Source organism: Bicyclus anynana, chromosome 22, assembly GCF_947172395.1.
Source record: "Bicyclus anynana chromosome 22, ilBicAnyn1.1, whole genome shotgun sequence".
In the NCBI taxonomy this organism is placed as follows: Eukaryota; Metazoa; Arthropoda; class Insecta; order Lepidoptera; family Nymphalidae; genus Bicyclus; species Bicyclus anynana.
Genome location: NC_069104.1, coordinates 3,666,067 through 3,687,601, shown reverse-complemented (window position 1 = coordinate 3,687,601; position 21,535 = coordinate 3,666,067). Strand labels below are relative to the sequence as shown.

Genomic DNA, 21,535 nt, shown 5'->3' with positions numbered 1-21,535 from the left:
TATCCACTGGGCTATCACATCTCTTAGATACCGATTAGTGCTCTAAATTTGACATAGGAAGTATGGGGTCACAACTCACAACACACTTTTGAAGATTGCGATTAGTTGTAAGCCGCACTTTATACCTAGTTCCCGAAACCTTCAAACGATCTCCAAGAGGCGTTCGGCGATCTGGGCGGCCTGCTAAGCTTCTGGAGCGTGTTCGGTCGGCTGGAGTGACTCCAGCGGGGATCAGCACCAAATGGACCTACGTACAACGGCCAGCCCCTGGTGGCCAAGTGCGGAAAAGGCCCAGGAAAGTGTGTGTAATTATGTGTGAGCGTGTGATTATGTGTGTGTGTGTGTGTGATTATGTGTGAAGAAGAAGAAGAATACCTTCAAAGGATTTTGTAGACTCCGCTGGCAGTGTAGGTATTCCGACGTTTTCCTCCAGGGAAGGAGACGTCATAAAAAGTTAAAATTAGAAGCTTAAAGCGTCTGAGTTAGTGGCAGTGTTGCTTCTGAAAATTCAATGCCACAGACATAACGGATCTACCTTCCAGAACAGCCTTTTGAACCGAGGTCCGAGTCTCAGAGGAGACGCTCATACAGAGTCGTTCCATCCATCTCTTCTGCTTTCGGGACCTATCAGATGATGTTTCTGCACTCGTCCAAAAACCCCCGGTGACGCAGCTGAGGTTATATCGCCATTGACGGTCAATTATTGTCACGTTTCTGAAAAGCAAACGGCAGTACCCACGCGGCATACTATACAAGTCATGTACGCAGTGATCAACACACGATCAATTATAGTCGTGGGTGATAGAGAAACGTGAGAATAATTGACCGTTTGTGGCTAGCATTATGGAGTCTACAGCGCTTACACAATCAGGCAGAAATAACATATAATTGAAAATTTTGAAAATCCCCTGAATGTCATGAAATTGTTAATTACACTCTCGATCAAGTCGTCAATATTCTCTTTCAGTGCGCTTTCATTTGAGATCCCACTCGAGTACATTTGCAGACATTCGGTTGTTCTTCTCCACTTTCACCCCCCCACAACTTTTAAACAGCTCAACCGATTTTCATCAAATATGTCTAAAAACACTCGCCCGTAAGTCACCTTTGATACAAAAAAAACTAAATTGAAATACCTTCACCCGTCGGGAGCTATGGTACCAAAGACATACTGACTGACAGACAGACACGTCCAACTTATAACACCCCACTTTTTGCGTTGAGGGTTAAAAACCGATCCACACTAAGGGAGCCGGACTTATACTATAGAGATGTAAAACACTGAATGTTAACACTGGACTGTTGTCGTATCCATACCTAATAGTCCATCTGACTAATTTGAAGGGAACACGATTATTGGTCATCAGCATCATCATCATAACAGCCGATGGACGTCCACTGCAGGACATAGGCCTTTTGTAGGGACTTCCAAACATCACGATACTGAGCCGCCTGCATCTAGCGAATCCTTGCGACTCGCTTGATGACGTCAGTTAACCTGGTGAGGGGTTGACTAACACTGTGCTTTTAATTTTGGTCATATTTGAATGATATTTACTTGAATATTTGCTATATTAGGAAAACTTTTAAAAAAAGTCTCGTCAAAATAGTAGTCAAGTACTGCACTTTTAAAAATTGGGGATCGAAAATGAAAAACAGATAATGAATGAGTACTTTTAAAAGCAAATGACCGATACTAACATTGAAAATAATATGATGTTTACTATCTTTAAGTATAAATGGGTCTTGATGTACGATACGAGACGTTACTACCTATCGCTAAATATTGCAATGTCAATATGCGATAAACTGTTGATAAGAATTCACTAGTGTTTCGATAATCGAGCACTTACCTAATAGAGACCGATACTGTTTTCCCAAATGAAAAGATTATGGTTGTTTGGAACTTATTCTGTACTAGCGGACCCGGTCAAGCTTCGCTTTGACTTATGTCCACTTCTTCCCTATCCCTACCCTACACTACCGTACTCCTACCCCTACCCTACCCCTACTATACCCCTACCCTGCCCCGACCCTACCCCTTTTCGGATTTTTTTTCGGAAATAGAAACTTTAATTTACATAAAATAAATTTATGAACACACGCGCAAATGTTAATCATTTGTCAGTATTTCTGAACGCACGTATAAATGTCAATCATAACATAAACAGTATTTGACAGGATGGACAACGAATGTTTGACAGGTACCAAACAGATTAACATTGAAAAATTACTCATCTTTCATAAATATTTATTCGTCGAGTTTTCATTGTTTTTAAGATGTATTCTGTTATTCTTGGCGGAGACAAATCCAACGAATCAAAAACCATGAAAATCGGTCCAGCAGATCTCGAGTTAAAGTGTTGTAACAAACCCGACTTTCTTTTATATATATAGATTTCTAACATAACAAAACTATAATAATATTACGTATAAATGAACCAATAAAAACCTAGTTCCCGTAGGAATACGAGGATAAAATATAGCCTATAACACTCAGGAAAAGAAACAAGCAAACTAGCTTCCCAACATTGAAAGAATTTTTCAAATCGGTTCAGTAGTTTCAGAGCTCCATGCAAACAAATGAACAAACAATCAAATCTCTTTATATTATTAGTATAGATTGAGTCTTGTGACCTCATGTTTACATGCAACCTGCCCATTTAGCCAAGTGGCACGTCGATTCTATTTCTACGATCGCAAGCGCTTCGAAAACTAGAAAAATGTATGGGAGTGACATTTGCTATCGACAGGTCACGCGATCAAGATCTGTCGTTCCCATACATTTTTCTAGTTGTTGAAGCGTTTGCGATCGTAGAAATAGAATCGACGTGCTATTTGGCTACAGAGGCTGGGTTTTCGTAAATTATTCGGGTCAAGGTTTTGTAAAGGATTCACAGATGCTCGCGACTACGACATCGCGGGATTCGGTTTTTTATGTAACTTTGTTTTGGCATCTGATTATTATCATCAATAAACAGGTATTATAAATAAAAGTGTCTGTCCGTGATTTTTAAAATAACTGTTTTCTCAAGTGCTTATGTTATTTACTGTATAAAGATACGAACAAACTTTTCAAACATTTGCGTGTCCCTATTTGTCTCTAGAACGGCTGAACCGATTTTAATGGGACTTTCACTGGAAAATAGAAAATGTTATTGAGAAACAAACAGGTTACATTTTATCTCGGCAAAATCCATGGTTCCTGCGCAATTATTGAAATACTGAATTTCACGCTAACGAATTTGCGGGCGTACGCTAGTTATCAACGAAATATTCAACAGAACTTTGCCGGAAGTTGTGAAGTTGTGGGCAAAGATTTTATACTATTAGATATGGCACTAACGCGTCGAACAAAAGTGGCAATTTGTCTTAATTTCATTTAGTCTCATACCTAAATAATGTCTACAATGTCGAGTGTGTGTTTAAAAAATGCAAAACTCATAAATATATTGGTAAGAAAACAAAAAATGTGTGCGTTCAGTGTCATCCGTCTAAACTCAGATCACTTTTTGCGGTGATTTTGTAAGCCCATAACATATCTATATTATAAAATATCGGTGGTTGTGGGCAAAAGCCAAAATTTAATTTTAAGTTCGGTTTTAATTTTATCACACACTCTTTTGTCGGTTATAAATAAACCTAAATTTTAAATCAAAAGGCAGTTCAAACGTAACAGAGTCGATTACGCCATTTAAAAAGATCGGCAGTGTTTTATAATCCGTTATAATTTATTGGCCGCCATTTTAATTCGTCTTCCTTCCTCCAAATTTAGATCCGGAATCTGGGTTGCGTTAGTTTTAAGGGATTTCGTTGCACATAAATTTCAATTTTATATATCGTAACAAGTTGCACTTTATTGGCCCAAGCTATTTTCGTCGTCAGCACGCCCATAGAATAAGAAACTTTTGCTCCCAAAGCAGAGTTTAACAATATATTTAACGTTATCATTTTATAAGGTACTAGCTGACGCCGCGCGGTGTCACCCGCGTGGTTCCCGTTTCCGTAGGAATATGGGGATAATATATAGCCTATAGCCTTCCTCAATAAATGGGAAAAAATTTTGCAATTTTATCAGACCTGGGTGACGTTGTCGCATTCGTTCGTCGGCTTTTCGTCGATGATAGCAAAATAAATAATTTTCTATCTATGAAAGGAGATTAACATAAGGGTGCTGTAAATGGAAATGTTGGAAGGGAAATGCCAAGACTAACGTTCTTGAACAAAATCCAGGAATTGCCAGAATAAGAGTACCGTAAACCGACGAACTTATATCATCAATATTGACCCATATTTGGCTCACTGCTGAGAGCTAGTCTTCTCAGAATGAGAGGCCCAATGCGGATTGGCAGACTTTACATGACGTAGAGAATTAAGAAACTGGTCAAGTATGCAGGTTTCCTCACGATGTTTTTCCTTCACCGTTTGAAACATGAACATTACTGAAAAGTTGGAGGTGCATGCCCTGGGACCTACGCCCTTTGAATCAAAGGTAGAGGTTATATCCAGTAATCTATCACGTTACGTCAAACTTGCATGAGAAGGATTAATTATTAGAATGGAAGAAGCAAGGGCAAGATATTATTATGATTGTAGCAAATGGAAAGACATAATCTCTGCCTGCCAATGAACCATGAAATGTAATGTATGAAAATTTTCACCAATTTTCTGATGGTCCGCTAGTGATCTTATTAGAAGAAAATCCCTCTATAAGAAAGATACCTAATAAGATAAATGTTTCTTACTGTCATAGAGCGATTAAAATGATCATAAAAGAATCAAGGTTGGTGGACTTATTGGATTCGTACACTCAGAAATGTAAGCTACTTAAATGAGATACTTACGTAAGGAGCACACTATTTTCTACAGGTGCAGCATACGTACAACAAATGCCGTATACTTAGTATCTAAAAGCAGCTCACTGTGCCGTTTAGAAGCAACACCATGTTACATATGGAGCTTCTATACAGCTGGCTAAAATACGTAGCAAAACTAGACACTATTAAGCCTATCTATTAAGCCTTACTCAATCCTAGGTTCTGCACCTGATTGGACTTTATTAATGGATACGTATGAGAAACATTATAAAATCCCAGCGGATGTCGCTATTTCGAGATCTAGACCAGACATTTTCCTTTTGTCCAAACAAACTAAGCGAATAGTACTTGTAGAGCTTACTGTGCCGTGGGAGACTAACATTCCGAAAGACCACAGTTTAAAAGTGAATAAATATTATGACCTAACAAATGAACTAACTAAAAATGGCTATGTAGTCAGTCTGTACGCCGTAGAAGTAGGTGCGAGAGGATTACCAGCAAAATCTCTCTATAACTTGCTTAAAGACCTTGGCCTCTCTAGAAGTGCAGCTAGTTCTATATTAGAACGGGTATCCAAAGCTGCTCTAATAGGATCTTACCAAATTTGAATAGGTAGGGAGAACAACACGAGCAGAGAAGGGGAATGTTGATCGATCGTCAAGGAATTCCTTAACCCTACATCCGGTAGTCACAAGTCCTGGACTTTGCTTGGTGTTTTTCCCTCTACCACGCGATGGACCCGGCACCTGCACGGTGAATCCATGGAGTGCTAAGATATTCGTCTCTCTTATTAGTGTCTAGTTTGCTACGTATGTAAGTATGGCACACCAGGAATATTTTTTTTCAGTGTAACAGCGTGTATTGTAATTTATATTTGATGCATTTTCAAGTTTGCCTTGTGGCATACTGTATGTGATATGTGGAGATTCAAGATGCAATCTATCTCATTTTTCACGAAAAAGTTGAACATACGCGTGACCAGACATCCAATGTGGATAGCAATCTATCGGCATTATCACGGTCCTTCGTTTATTTGTGTCGTTTTTCATATAAACATAAATGTATCGTTTGGTGTGAAGTTCGGAGCGCCGTTCCGAGCGCCACGCTCTCAAGACTTGCTGTCGCATGCTTGTTGACTACTTCACACCGGTTGGTTCAGTTTTAGTACGGCGTCCGCGCACCCGAGGCGTCGGATTCTGTAGCCGGCGCGATCGATTCATTCCGTTTTTTTTTCTCAACAATACACTGTCCGACCACGCAAGTTTTTAACAGTGAACAATGACAATACCTAGTGCATCGTGTTGTATACAAACTAAGTGATTTCTGTTTCTGTGAGATTTATCAAGTGATAGTTCTTTTTTTTCGCATTCAGCAACTTTTGCTGTTTGCATCCGAATCCTGTGAGGTACGGGTGAAATTGGTATTGGTCTCGTGGTTCGTCTGATACTCGTACCAATTGGTCCAGTCAAGTTCATTGTCGTGGTTATCTCGATTCAAAAACTGGTAAGTGTATTTAACGATTGGTGCACTCATTGTTGGTGTTTCAATGCTGAAATTTACATTTATTGGACGGGTTTTGTTTTTGGCTTTTTTATTATTATTGTTTTGTGAAACTTTTTATGGTGTCTAATAGGTTTGTTTTACAATAATTTTGACATTAAAATTAGGTTAATGTTTTTGATATCGGCTTTTTATGGGAATCACTCTACATAAGTAATTTGATAGTAGAGTCAGCAGAATATTAATAGTTTTATACTGCCTCTAGCTGCTTGGTGTTTTTGGAGTAATTTAACACTTTCAATGCGGTACGAGGTGAATAAGTCTAGCGGCTTCAAGAGTTACGAGGTCGATTGACCTCGTACACAGTTTTATTACGAGGTCAGTCGACCTCGTAAGTCTAGCGGCTTCAAGAGTTACGGGGTCAATGGACCTCGTACAAAGTTTTAGAACGAGGTCAAAAAACCTCGTACAGAAAATTCACGCCGCAGCGAACGTATTAACGTTATTTATGTACCTATAATTTATTTTAAATTGTTTGGTAGATACCTACTTAATTTTGTTTAGATTTTTTTTTAATATGACCAATATTCTTATTCCCCTCCAACTAGTCGGGAAAGACTGTGCTAGGAGTGGGTACTACAATAGACCAACGAGGCGGGGATCGAACCACCACCCCTCGTTGATGAGTCCAACCGCTCTTACCGTTGAGCTATTGAGGCTATGAATTGAGCTATTAAGGATTTAGAATGTGTGACTAAAAATTTCGATTACCTACTTATAATATTTAAATGTGACTGTAGGTAGTTGAGATTTCCCGTGTTTCTCCCGTGTAAAGTTTCAAATTATCAAAATGGCGTTTATGTAAAGTTTCAGTAATTAATCCAAGTAATACAATAAGTTAAATCGTTTATATTTTAAATTATATTACTGATAATCATTTACCTAATTATGTATTGGTTAAATATAAAACATGTGTTCAAAAAATTTCACTCATAAGGAGTTAAAAAAAATTGGGTTAAAATAATTTATGACTGTATGACATTTTTAGTTTTTTAAAAAAAAGTTATTTAAAAAAAATTTACTATAATGGGGTTGAAAAGAGGATCAAAACATAAACTGCCTTTCTTGCGGATAAAATCGCTGGTGTTCGTTAGTATTTAAAAAAAAATATGCCTAAAACAAAATAAATTGTTGTGGCAGAAATAAATAATTTATTATAAAATAAGTCACAAGATAAAAAATCTTCTTTCACTTAATCTTTATTGACGACGTAGATTAGATTAGTTATCGATTGTTTTTTTCGATTAGGTAAGTAGTTATCATTTTTATCAACTAGGAAGGTAGAGTAAGCGCCAGACTTCAAGTCCATTATGAACACGAGGCATATCACTCCGCAGTTAGTACGGAACCATCCCATCATCTTATCAATTAAAGTTACGGTTGAAACCCTAGTAACTTTATTTTAAGTTTTCGACTGATTATTATCACCATTATCTTATAATATACCTGACGTTTCGAAAGTGGGAATTTTCTTCTAAATTGAGTGCAGTATCTATTTAGATTATAGGCTTCGGTCGTGGCTAATTAGCAGTACGACGGCGCATAAAAATCGGCCAGTGTATCTCTACCAATTAGTCATACTAAGAATTTTGGCCCAGGCCACAGAATTCGTACTTAAGTCTAGATGCCTCAGCGCCGAAAGAAATGAGACCCCGGGCTGGGAGAAATTACCGGGGGAGCCAGGTCCCCCGCGTCTAATAAGTACTCGGGTAAGGAATCTAAGCCACGATGACCCGTGTGCTTAGCTTGTATCGTCACTTAACATCAGGTGAGATCGTACGATTGACCTCGATCACGTATTGATCATCGACTCTTGTGCCTTTTCAGATTCGCGACTTTGGTTCCTCATTTCTGTCTCGATAGCTCGCTCAATCACTCGCTGAGTGACTCATAGCTTTCTTATGAGGCCCATGATCGTCATCATAATATCAGCCGATGGATGTCCACTGCAGGACATGGGCCTTTTGTAGGGACTTCCAAACATCACGATACTGAGCCGCCTGCATCCAGCGACTCGCTTGATGTCGTCAGGCCACCTGGTGGGGGGTCGTTGTAGTGCGGGGTCGCCATTCCAGCACCTTGATGCCCAAGGTGCTTCTAGTGTTGAAGAATTGTGAATTGATGATAAAGTTTAAACTCTTTAATCGAAGATCTTTAAGTAAGAGACCAATAAATTTTCACATTTGCTCGATAACTGATAAATAATTTATGTGCAGACAATCGAAAGGAAATAAAAATACCTACCTACATACACTTCATGATAATTGAACTCAATAACTTTTGAGAGTAAGGCATCCGGTACAGTGAATGTTAATAAATTACTAACTAATTGTTGCCAGTATAACTACATTATAAGTAAAAGAAAATCATTTTATTTTTAAAAGGATTGCTTTGGCCCACAGAACAAAGATAATCCAGAATGACTCTTTAAAAGCAGCGTGGTGAAGCCGGTGATACCCATAAAAAAGTCACGCACCTCCTTGACATCCGCACATGAAAACTTTTTTCATAATTTGTATTTCAAAATTTAACACTAACAATAATTACGTAAATTAATATAATAATCAATAATTACTAATAAAAAATACTTCATCTTATTTCTTTAATTTTTGTGAACAGTTTTTAAAATATTTAAAAACACAAGACGCCATTTTTCTTGAATATTGTTGAAAATTACTGATGCGACGCTTCGCTTCGTGTCGTACTGACTCGAGAGTGTATTCGTTTTTGAATTTTGTATGTGAAACGACTACGACACCGTCGTGTTTCGTGCACTCTATCTGGCTATTATTCTTTAATCTGTGTCTTGGCCATACGTTTTTTTATATAAACCAACATATCCGTTCCTCTCCAAATTGTCGTAAAAACTTTGTTAGGAATGTTGAAGACAATAGTCCAACGGGCGGGGATCGAATCCATGTCGGCCTAGTGATGGAGTAGAATATTTTCTGAACTACCTCTGATATCAAAGAATCAAAAGTCAAAAGTCAAAGTCAAAATTAATTTATTGGTTAACATGTACTTCAAGCTTGTAACATTATACAGAATGCATGTGCTTTAAGTTCATTCAAATAAATGTATACTAAATAGTCTCATAACGGCTAAAAGTCAGAACCGTATACAAGCCAGTTTAAAAAAAAAAACAAATAAATTGTACATAAATTACGTAACGATTTCATAATACGAAATATTTGAATACTGTAAAGGAGCCCTTAAAGCTTTTTATGCTGAAAATGATGTCAGAAATATCGTATTTCACTCTCGAAATCCAATACGAAACTTTACGATCTTAAATCTTACGGCGCTCGAAGTATGATCGAAACGGCGTTTTTATATTACTGTTTCTTTTTTGCAAGCAGATGCCTGAGCTGTGACTTGCGGCCACGGGAGTATAATGTGGTTTGAGCGACAAATAAGCGAAATAGTAAAAGTAACGTTCTCTTTTAACTGAATGGCGTAATTCATATATTAGTATCACCATTATCAGCCGATGGGTGTCAGCAGAGCCGTGATAGCCCAGTAGATATTACTTCTGCCTCCGATTCTGGAAGGTGTGGTTTCGAATCCGGTCCGGGGCGCGCACCTCCAACTTTTCAGTTGTGTGCATTTAAAAAAATTAAATATCACGTGTCTCAAAGATTGAAGAAAAACATCGTAAGGAAACCTGCATAACAGAGATTTTTTTAATTTTTTGCGTGTGTGAAGTCAGCCGATCCCCATTGAGCCAGCGTGGTGGACTATTGACCTCTCTGTCTCTGACTCTTGGTCAACGGTGAGCCGAATATGTGTTATCAATGATGATGATACATTAATTCCTTTATCCAAAGGTTGTCTGGCAGATATTGCTATAAGAAATAAGATTGCCGTTCTTCGCACATTCTTGTTTACTATGTTTTCTTGTATTTTCTTTGTTAAGTATTGTTTTTCTTTTGTGCAATAAAGTATACATAAATAAATAACGTTCACTTAACTGAATTGCGCGGTTCATACATCATCATCATCATCATTATCAGCCAATAGGTGTCCACAACTGAACATAGGCCTATTTTACGGACTTCCAGACACTATGGTCTTGAGCCGCCATCACCCAGCTTCTTCCTGTGACCCGCATGAAGTCTTCGTTCTACCTAGTGGAGGGTAACACTGCAATTTTCGGGTGGGGTCACTATTCCATAAAATGGGACCCCCAACGTCCTCTTGTGCCTTTTCAGCTTCGCGACACGTTGAGCTTTGTTGGTGACTATGGTATTTTTTTTTACATAGTTCGAAGAGCCGATGGACGTTGGGGTCCCAAGGTGTTAGAATGGCGACCCCGCACCGGAAAGCGCAGTGTTGGTCGACCCCCCACTAAGTGGACAGAGGACATCAAGCGAATTGCAGGAAACCGCTGGATGCTGGCGGCTCGAGATCGTTATGCTTGGAGGTCCATGCAAGAGGCCTATGTCCAGCAGTGGATGTCCATCGGCTGAAATAATGATGGTATTTTTGCGGATAGATGCGGCTAGCTTCTGACTTCATCACGCAGAAACATTACGAGCATGGTAGGTACTCCATCGTCCGCTGAGTGACTCTAGGTATTTTTACGAGGCCCATAGTTTTGAAGGATTGTGGTTACGTAGATCAATTTAATCATAATATCAGCAATACTATATACAAACTCAAACAAAAAATTCGGACACACACATAGTCAAACTTAGCTTTTTTTGGTTATGGAAAAGAATCCTTTGTAAGAACATCCAACCTCCTGAGGGCTATAAAACCCTTAGTTTATTTTTAGAAGACTGGAATTTCTAGAGGAAAATAAATTTATTAAAAATACAATTTTCTTTGCGCTTTAAAATTGCGCACGCGAAACGCCGCCGCCTTTCGCAACGCTCGCTCACATGGCTACTACGTAAGGCCGATTGCACATTACACTATACATTATAATACAACTTACGAAACTCTATATGGTAGCGATCGTGATATTTATGATACATAATGTAGACCCAGCCTTATCGGAATAAACTGTTTACCTTGCCCGTGATACGCTTAAAAAGGTTATAGTACAATGTGTTTTGAGTTATTTAGTACTCTTGCTTATATACCTAGTACTAGTATCATCATCATCATCATCATAATCATCATATCAGCCGTTGGACGTCCACTGCAGGACATAGGCCTTTTGTAGGGACTTCCAAACATCACGATACTGAGCCACCTGCATCCAGCGAATCCCTGCGACTCGCTTGATGTCGTCAGTACACCTGGTGGGGGTTCGACCAACACTGCGCTTTCTAGTGCGGGGTCGCCCATCGGCTCTTCGAACTATGTACCTTTCCCGCCCATTACCACATCAGCTTCGCGACTCGTTGAGCTATGTCGGTGACCTTGGTTCCTCTGCAGATCACCTCATTTCTGATTTGATCACGCAGAGCCTGACTGCAGATATGTCACTTTGAGCCTTCTTTTTTTTTATTCTTTACAAGTTAGCCCTTGACTACTATCTCACCTGATAGTAAGTGATGATGCAGTCTAAGATGGAAGCGGGCTAACTTGTTAGGAGGAGGATGAAAATCCACACCCCTTTCTACACGGCATCGTACCGGAACGCTAAATCGCTTGGCGGTACGTCTTTGCCGGTAGGGTGGTAACTAGCCACGGTCGAAGCCTCCCACCAGCCAGACCTGGACAAATTAAGAAAATCTCAATCTGCCCAGCCGGGGATCGAACCCAGGACCTCCGTTTTATAAATCCACCGCGCATACCACTGCGCCACGGAGGCCGTCAAAAGTACTAATATAGTATTGCTTAATACTATACTATGTATATTTTAGCCCCGTACTTCTGTGGGAACTATGCAGGTGAAACCGCGGAGCGTCTTCTAGTTACACATAAAGCCGTAGTACAATCGATATTTTAGAAGTCGGGAAGTAAATCTAATACCAATGAGCAGGTATTTAAGAAGGTACAAGACTCTTTAATACAAGTTCGTTAAGAAAAGTAAGCAAGTACCCAGTTAGTTGAGAATAAATAGCCTCGCATACCGTTTAGGAACTAAACTAGACTGCTAATCGTAAATCTTGACGGCTACCGACTTGGTGGACGCGGCGTCACAATGGTTACATCACCATGTTATAGTGTAAGAGGTAGTACCATGTACATCCTAAGCTTTGAAATAACGGTTTGGATTATACATATGTAAGAAAGAAAGAAAGAAAGAAAGAAAGAAAAAAGCTTAATTAGAGAATTATGCCACACAACACAATTTGTTCTTGAACAAAATCCTGCGATGTGTGGCACAACCCAGTAAACGGATCCAACTCAGCATAATGCTACATACTCTTTAAATAAAAAGAGCATGCAGCGCTGGTTTTCAGTTGGAACCGATGACCAGATGCCGCCACAAACACCACACAACAACCTTATTAACTAAAATAAACAATAATAATAACTTAAACTTAAAATAATACATTACAATTAACTAAAATAAAAAGGGAACAACAATAAAATGCCATACTAAAAAATAACAACGTGAAAAGAAAAAATATTAAAAATAAAATTATATCATATATACAAAGGTATTTCCAAATTTACGCAATTCTTATACAGTTTATTATTTACCTATAAAAAAGAAAACACCGCCACATGATGTTGGAATTCAATCTGCTTTTCAAGTAGAAATTTCTTTAGCAGTTTTTTAAATGCGAATTTAGACTTAACATTTTTTAATGGAGGGGGAATGTTATGTAGATGTCATTTTTTTTTATTCTTTACAAGTTAGCCCTTGACTACAATCTCACCTGATGGTAAGTGATGATGTAATCTAAGATGGAATCGGGCTAACTTGTTGAGGAGGAGTATGAAATTCACGCCCCTTTAGGTTTCTACACGACGTTATACCGGAACGCTAAATCGCTTGGCCTCCCACCAGCCAGACCTGGACCAAATTAAGAAAACCTCAATCGATACAGCCGCGGATCGAGGCCAGGACCTCCGTCTTGTAAGTCCACTGCGCATACCACTGCGCCACGGAGGCCGTCAAAGTTCGGGGATCACAAACTGGAAACCACCTTGTGTAATAAATGTCTAAAGAACGTCGCACGAGTTGTTGACCAGCTCTTACACTATTAAGAGAGGCTGGCCATGTCAAAATAATTACCGCCAATAATCTTGTATCGGCTACCATATTTAAATACACTGACGCATACTTTCTCGTGTAGAGTTCCGCATGGACAGACTGAAATTGTATAAAGAATCAGAATACTAAGCTAAGTTAGTTAAACGCTTTTAGAAAGGCTCGTTTATGTTTAATTTCTCTACTTTTTGAAGTTTGTCTTTGAAGAGAGCCTTGAAGATGACCTCTGCCTCCGATTTCGGAGGGTGTGGGTTCGAATCCGGTCCGGGGCATGCACCTCCAACTATTCAGTTGTCTGCATTTTAAGAAATTAAATATCACGTGTCTCAAACGGTGAAGGAAAACATCGTAAGGAAACCTGCACACCTTTTTTTAATTCTCTGCGTTTCAAACTGATCACACTTAGCACTTTTTTTATTCTTTGCAAGTTAGCCCTTGACTACAATCTCACCTGATGGTAAGTGATGATGCAGTCTAAGATGGAAGAGGGCTAACTTGTTAGGAGGAGGATGAAAATCCACACCCCTTTCGGTTTCTACACGGCATCGTACGGGAACGCTTAATCGCTTGGCGGTACGTCTTTGCCGGTAGGGTGGTAACTAGCCACGGCCGAAGCCTCCCACCAGCCTGACCTGGACAAATTAAGAAAATCTCAATCTGCCCAGCCGGGGATCGAACCCTGTACCTCCGTCTTGTAAATCCACCGCGCATACCACTGCGCCACGGAGGTCGTCAAATACCGAGCGATACTTCGCGCTAAAGTTCCAAAAACTTGCATTTAAGAGTAATTTAATTTATCTATTCCTTTATTCTGCTATGTTATTATATTCGACAGATACACGAAGTAAGTGCGAATATTTTTGCACTTGATTACATTTCACCCGATAATATTTTGAAACATGTTACAAGCTGTCATAACGGTCCTCTTATCGTGTCGTTACTTTAGTCCTAACGTGTACAGTTAAACAAAAAAGCGTCTCATTAGTTACGGGGCCAACACGTCCCATCGGGTTTGGTGTTCAGATGTTTTTTTGCCGACAGTACTGCATAAATTATGGGCCATTACAATCGTTTAAGATACTAATCTTGCATATTGATGGGATGCCAAAAAAATGGGACACTCGAGCTTATTATTCTTTATTCGACGAAAACTTAAGGCTTCTTTAAAAAAAAAAGAAAGTATTTGTCATGTAAGTATTTTAAGTATAATTAGCAGCTAATTTTAAAAGCTTACAGGACCAATTTTTATTAAAAAATCAAAGATTTTTATCATTAATATCATCATTATTATCAGCGAATAGACGTCCACAGCTGAACATAGACCTATTGCATGGACCTCCAAGCACAAAGATCTCGAGCCGCCAGCATCCAGCGGCTCCCTGCATTGATATCCTCGGTCCACCAAGATAGATTGAAGATTTTTATAGCATGTATGTATGGACTTAGAGCCATGCGCCCAGTGGATATGACCTCTGTTTCCGATTTGTAGGATATAGGTTCGAATCCGGTCCGGGGCATGCACCTCCAACATTTCAGCTAAGAGCATTTTAAGAAATTAAACATCACGAGTTTCAAACGGTGAAGGATAATTATGAAGAAACATAAACATGAGGATTCTCTTAATTCTCTACGTGTGTGAAGTCTGCCAATCCACATTGGGCCAGCATGGTGAACTCCGAGAGAGCGTGGCCTAATCCCTCTCGTTCTGAGAGGAGACTCGTGCTCAACGGTGAGCCAAATATAGGTTTTCAATGATGATGATAATTGAATGTTATTATCGCAATAATAAAATCCAAATAATAATAGGTATGTGAAGCTATGAAAATTATAGCTTCACATAAGATTCGAACCGACAACAATATGATCTGTAGCCGGACAAGTTAACCAATAAGTCTTCGAGTCAGTTAACTTAACCAGACTGATTTAAAACACCACTCTCTAAACCAGACCCTCCAAAAATAAAACCGGGATATCCTGTTTCGTAAACGAGTTTTCGCATAAATTATCCTCCTTTCGTTAACAATACCAAAACTTGCTTTCCCATCAACAGTGTACACCAAAAACCAATAAAAAATAAAAGCCTATGGAATACTGTTACATTATTTTACCATGGACTTCCATATGTAGATTATTTCATCAATGCTGTCGACCTATTTGAAGACAGTTTTCATCTATATTTCATAACTAGTAAAACATAGAAGAAAGATTTGAACTATATTATATAGAAGAAAGATTTGATTGTTTGTTTGTTTGCTATATTCTATATCTATATTCTATAATATAAAAATGAATCGCAAAATGCGTTGGTAAGGGCATAACTCAACAACGCCTGGACCAACTTGGCCAATTCTTTTTTTAAAATGTTCGTTGAAGTTCTAGGATGGTTTTTATGACGAGAAAAATCTGTATAATTGCCGGAAAAACCATAAAAATAGCCCTTTTTTTCCCATACAAATGTTTTCTAACTAAAACGTAGTCAATTTGAGCTTTATTTTTATTGTATAAAGTTCATATCAATAATAATTAGAAAACGGTGTAGGGGTAGGGTAGAGGTAGGGTAGGGTAGGGGTAGGACGGACGAAGTGCAATGGCGACCCCGCACCGGAAAGCGCAGTGTTGGTCGACCCACCACTAGGTGGACTGAGGACATCGAGCGGGTTGCAGGGAGCTGGTGAATGCTGGCGGCTCGAGATCGTTGTGCTTGGAAGTTCATGTAAGAGGCCTTTGTCCAGCAGTAGACGTCCATCGGCAAAAATGATGATGATGATATAAAAAAACCTAAAATGGCCCGTGCTGGGAATCGAACCCAGGACTCCTTTATCGAGAACCACAGCACTACCGAATGCGCCATAGAGATCGCCTAATATGACAGTATGACTCAAAACCAGTGTGGGCAGCTAAGCTTTCGTTAGGTTCCGATTGACGTGGATTTAGCTAAGCCTTACTTCACGTTGAGCAAATAAAGCCTCCGCCTGGCGCCAATGTCGGTCGACCACCTTGTTTGGACTTAAAAAACATTTGCTTTATGTATGCGATTAGTGAGAAATATAATAATTACTCTGTAAATCCGATCGATTGTAAATATTACGTAGTAAAATCTCAGACCAAGTTACCTATGGACTTGTATCGCACTAAAATTCACCAACAAAATTATCTGTCGTTTTTTTTGAGGGGGACGAGGTAAACTCACAAATCGAAAATATTTAACTCCATTAAATCCTATATCCTATGCCTAGTACACAACTATAAATTTGAATCGAAAAACTCACACGTGTAATTTGAACACAACGGATCATCGATTCTATAAACCAGACGGCCTCCGTGATTTACAAGACGGCCCTCGGTTCGATCGCCGGCTGGGCCGATTGAGGTTTTCTTAATTGGTCCAGGTCTGGCTGGTGGGAAGCTTCGGCTGTGGCTAGTGGCTAGTGGCGGCACGACTTTGTCGGTAGGTAACTAAGCCTCCCACCAGCAAGACCTGAACCAATTAAGAAAACCTCAGTCAACCCAGCCGGGGATCAAAACCAGGACCTCCGTCTTATAAATCCACCGCACATACCACTGCGCTATGGAGGCCGCCAAAACATAGTTGTCAAAACAAAGTTGATACAATAAAACACTGTATGATGGATGTATACTAGGCTTCATATCAATTTCCAAGAAAACCAAATCAGCGTCTCAAATTCTAGTTATTAAGCTTATTAATTAGTTGTAGTGAATTGCCGATATGCTGGCGCCGATACAAACCGCCCACGTTGTTTGACCATACAATTTGCACGGCAAACATTTGTGAGTCGTATTTGATGCCTGGTTTAACTTGTATGGAATTTTTATGACACCACCTTTAATGGAATAAGTCTGCCTTAGCCAGATATACCCAAAGGTTTTATACTGCCAGATATGTCACTAGCGCGTCAAAACTGAGGCGAACAAAAGTAGAAGAAGAAGAAGAAGAAGAAATATACTTTATTGTACATTAAAAACAAAAATAAACAATAACTTATAATAACACTTAGAAACTAATGTACAAATGGCGGTCTTATCGCTAAAGAGCGATCTCTTCCAGACAACCATTGTGGAAGAGAAAAAAAAAAAACGTAAGCACCGATTCGGGTATACTATATACTATAAGTAGCTAATTATCTTAATTTCATTTAGTCGCATAGTAAATAAAAAAAAAATCAACCGACTTCAACAACTTAAAACATACTGACGAAACTAAAAAGCAAAAAATAATATCATACTAAGTTCTATATATCATATTATCTACTAACTGATGATCAGTTTGAAGGCGGTGCTAGCCCGGTGATGTATTTATTCAAGCCATGTTAGAATATAATAAAGATTTAGGTTTTTCAGCCAGTGTTCTTTCATGTAGTACTTTCAGAAACGGCTTAAATTAACATAGTATATAGAACTTAGTATGATATTATTTTATTTCATTAAGGCTTTTTATAGAAGAGCGGGGCCTTCTGTTCCAAGGAGTGTACAACTGTTAAAAGAGGACTTTATCCTTTAATTATTTGTTACTTTTAATTTTTATATATACATAAATATATAATGTAAGTAAACACAAAATTGCGCATGTGTGTAGCTAAATTCGGATTACTTTCCGAGGTGATTTTATAGGTACGTAACATATCTAAAGTATAAAATCGTTGATTGACGCCCATTATGGAGTTTGGATCATGGTGGCTTTACTCGTAACTTTATATTTTATCACTATTAACATAACCTGACATTTAAAAAGAATGCTAGGTACTACCATAAGTTAGTACAGTTTATGGATTTTGGACCGTGATAATTATCTTGTAACTTTAATTTTAAGTTTTTGACTTTACTTATCACCATACCTGATATGCTATAATATATAATTATGAATTTTGACTTTCACTTTTGGAAGGTTGCAAGTTTAAAGGGTCCAGACCCTCAACAGTCTAAATGAAGCTCATTTTTTATATTTCCCTCAGCATAATTTGAGAAATTATGTCCCTAGCAGACCAGTCACTCAGCTTTACGGTAGCCCTTCTAAAAACACCGTAAATATCAACCTTCAAGGGTCCTTAACAAATGGTCGCTACAAAACTAAAGGTCTGGCGACTGGAAACCATGGTTCTTCATGATATTCCGTATAAAATATTAAAAAAATACTTTTTTTTATAACTTAAACCCTGGACCTATTGTTACTTTCCAAAATCTACAAATTGTTACCCTAGTTATCTATGTTAGCAGCATGGGCTAACATAATAGGTATGATGACAGTTTTTTAAATTGTATATAAATTAAGAGTATGCTAATAGTAAAGCAATTTTCTAAAAGTAACAGGATAGGGGGCGTTCATAAATTACGTGAGATGTTTTAGGGGGGGAGGGGGTCAAGTCAAATCTCATCTAATCTTACGTTGGAGGGAGGGGGGGTCTCGGCAAATATCACGTAATTTTTTTTCTGAATGAAACAAAAAAAAATATACTATTTTGGTCAATTTAATCCAGATTGTACATACATAAGATTTAATCTTAAGCGTAATCGTAATACGATTAAGATCATTTCCTAATTCGTACTAAAAAAAATAATTTCATTTATACCTCGACGTTATACATTTACTGACTGTCCAATCACCATCCCTCATGAAAAAAAATGTAAAAAATATATATTTCGAAGTACAAAAAAAATGTATTTTAAATATATAAAAAGTATAGGGATGAAGTTGTCAAGTCAAAGTTTTTAAATATTGTTTTTATTACAAATTTGATATGAATTACTTAAAAATACTAAATGAAACGTAACCTTATATTTTAGTAAACTAGGAGTTGTTGACAGTTTTTTATGTAATTTAACTAAACTAACCGATATTTTTAGGGAGCTCTTTATACGACGAAAACGATTACACAATGACACATCAATTCTACGGTAACAGTTTTTATGAACGCAATAGATCGTTGATCTTGTACTTTGTCAGAGTAACATCTAGCGAGTCAGGTCCCGATCTAATTTGTCTGAGGCTAGAGGTATATCTGATCATCGCAGGCCATTCTTTAAAGACGTTTCTCACTATTTGCACTGTATCATTTACAACCCGTTTTAATGTTTGTTAGCGTTATATTTTTTCCGTTCAATCAATTCGTTTAATTGTTCATGTTTTGTGATTTACAGTTTTTGCACACGGAATAAATTAGACACCGTGGGCCATAAAATATACTGTCTAGAATTATTTTACTTGACATCTCATTCAGATCATCTTCTTCTTCGGCCTCGCCTTTTACCGTTTATACGGGGTCGGCTTTCCCAATCATGTGGCGCCATTTTGATCATTCAGATCATCTACTATATTAAAAATAAACTACACTATACAATTATATAAATATTTTTTATTAATTGATTATGAAACACGGCTAAAACTCACGTGATATTAGGTCGGAGTATGCCCGACTAGTTTCGAACCCATACCCTTAGTCATGAGCTTGTTCTTGCATCGCGGCACGATCCAAACTGCGAAGCGGCTGCGCGACGCGCTGCTGCTCGCATTGCGCGCGCGGAGAGGGGTTGAGTGGTGGGAAGTGAAGGTTCCGTTACACTCTCCGACGGTTCATGACTAAGGGCCCTAAAAGTTCGAAACTAGTCGGGCATACTCCGACCTACTATCACGTGAGTTTTAGCCGTGTCTCATAATCAATTAATATGAATAACACTCACGATAGTTTAAATTCTAAAATATTTTTTAATTATTGTCATCATCATCATCATCATCATCATCATCATCATCATATCAGCCGATGGACGTCCACTGCAGGACATAGGCCTTTTGTAGGGACTTCCAAACATCACGATTCTGAGCCACCTGCATCCAGCGAATCCCTGCGGCTCGCTTGATGTCGTCAGTCCACCTGGTGGGGGTCGACCAACACTGCCTTTACTAGTGCGGGGTCGCCATTCCAGCACTTTAGGACCCCAACGTCCATCGGCTCTTCAAACTATATGCACCGCCCATTGACACTTCAGCTTCGCGACTCGTTGAGCTATGTCGGTGACTTTGGTCGCAGGGATTCGCTGGATGCAGGTGGCTCAGTATCGTGATGTTTGGAAGTCCCTACAAAAGGCCCATGTCCTGCAGTGGACGTCCATCGGCTGATATGATGATAATGATGATGATGATGTAATATATTTATACTATACAATTGAAAGGAAAACAAAAAAGAACTCTGGAAGCTTTACCTAACCTGAACCAATTTAAAAATTATTAGCTAAGCATATATTTCAAAATTGGCATACTTATAACGGAAAATTAACCCGGTACCTCAATTAAGGCTGCTGCCAGGAAAAACGCCTTTCAGTAAATAACAAATTCCATGTTCTTTGACTTGTGTTTCTAGTAGTAATTAACTTACTTTGTATTTCTCTGTATAGGCGTTTAATAGTAATCAAGTAAGAACGAATACCTTTCTACTTTGAAGCCAATGTATGTCTACCTACACATAAAAAATAGACCGACTAAGTGCGTGTTGAGTCAAAGCAATAAAGGGTTCCGTAGTTCATCAATATCAACCTTTTATAGCCAGGTCTCATCTATACTAATATTATAAAGCTGATGAGTTTCTTTGTTTGTTAGTTTGAACGCGCTAATCTCAGGAACTACTGGTCCGATTTGAAAAATTATGTCAGTGTCAGATAGTCCATTTATCGAGGAAGGCTATAGGCTATAATTTATCCCCGTATTACAACGGGAACGGGAACCACGCGGGTGAAACCGCGCGGCGTCACTTGTTGGTTATACGCATAGATTACGTATATAACCTAGCCCAGTGGATAATAATATGCCTCTGCCTTTGACTCGGAGGGCATAGCTTCGAATCCGGTCCATTTCAGTTAAGTATGTGCATTTAAAAAAATTAAATATCATTAAGTAAGATATTTATTTTTTTATAATAAGAGCGCTATGTTGTACTGACTATGAAAAATCAATTCAACCTTTAACACGGAAAGAGTCAAGTGATTTTTACTACCCATACCTACCTACATACATACCAAATCATTCTACGATCAT

The 21,535-nt window shown here is 38.5% G+C and overlaps 1 protein-coding gene across 6 annotated transcripts in view; it reads left to right on the top strand.

Annotated features, from left to right (window-relative positions):
• The first annotated feature begins 5,975 nt into the window (after positions 1-5,975).
• The window catches only part of LOC112044531 (rho guanine nucleotide exchange factor 17), a 150,753-nt gene continuing 135,193 nt past the window's right edge, over positions 5,976-21,535 (top strand). For all 6 annotated transcript variants that reach the window (XM_052888406.1, XM_052888410.1, XM_052888408.1 and 3 more), the window contains exon 1: positions 5,976-6,320. The gene's annotated coding sequence lies outside the window, so the exon portion shown is untranslated. The remainder of the gene's footprint in view (positions 6,321-21,535) is intronic.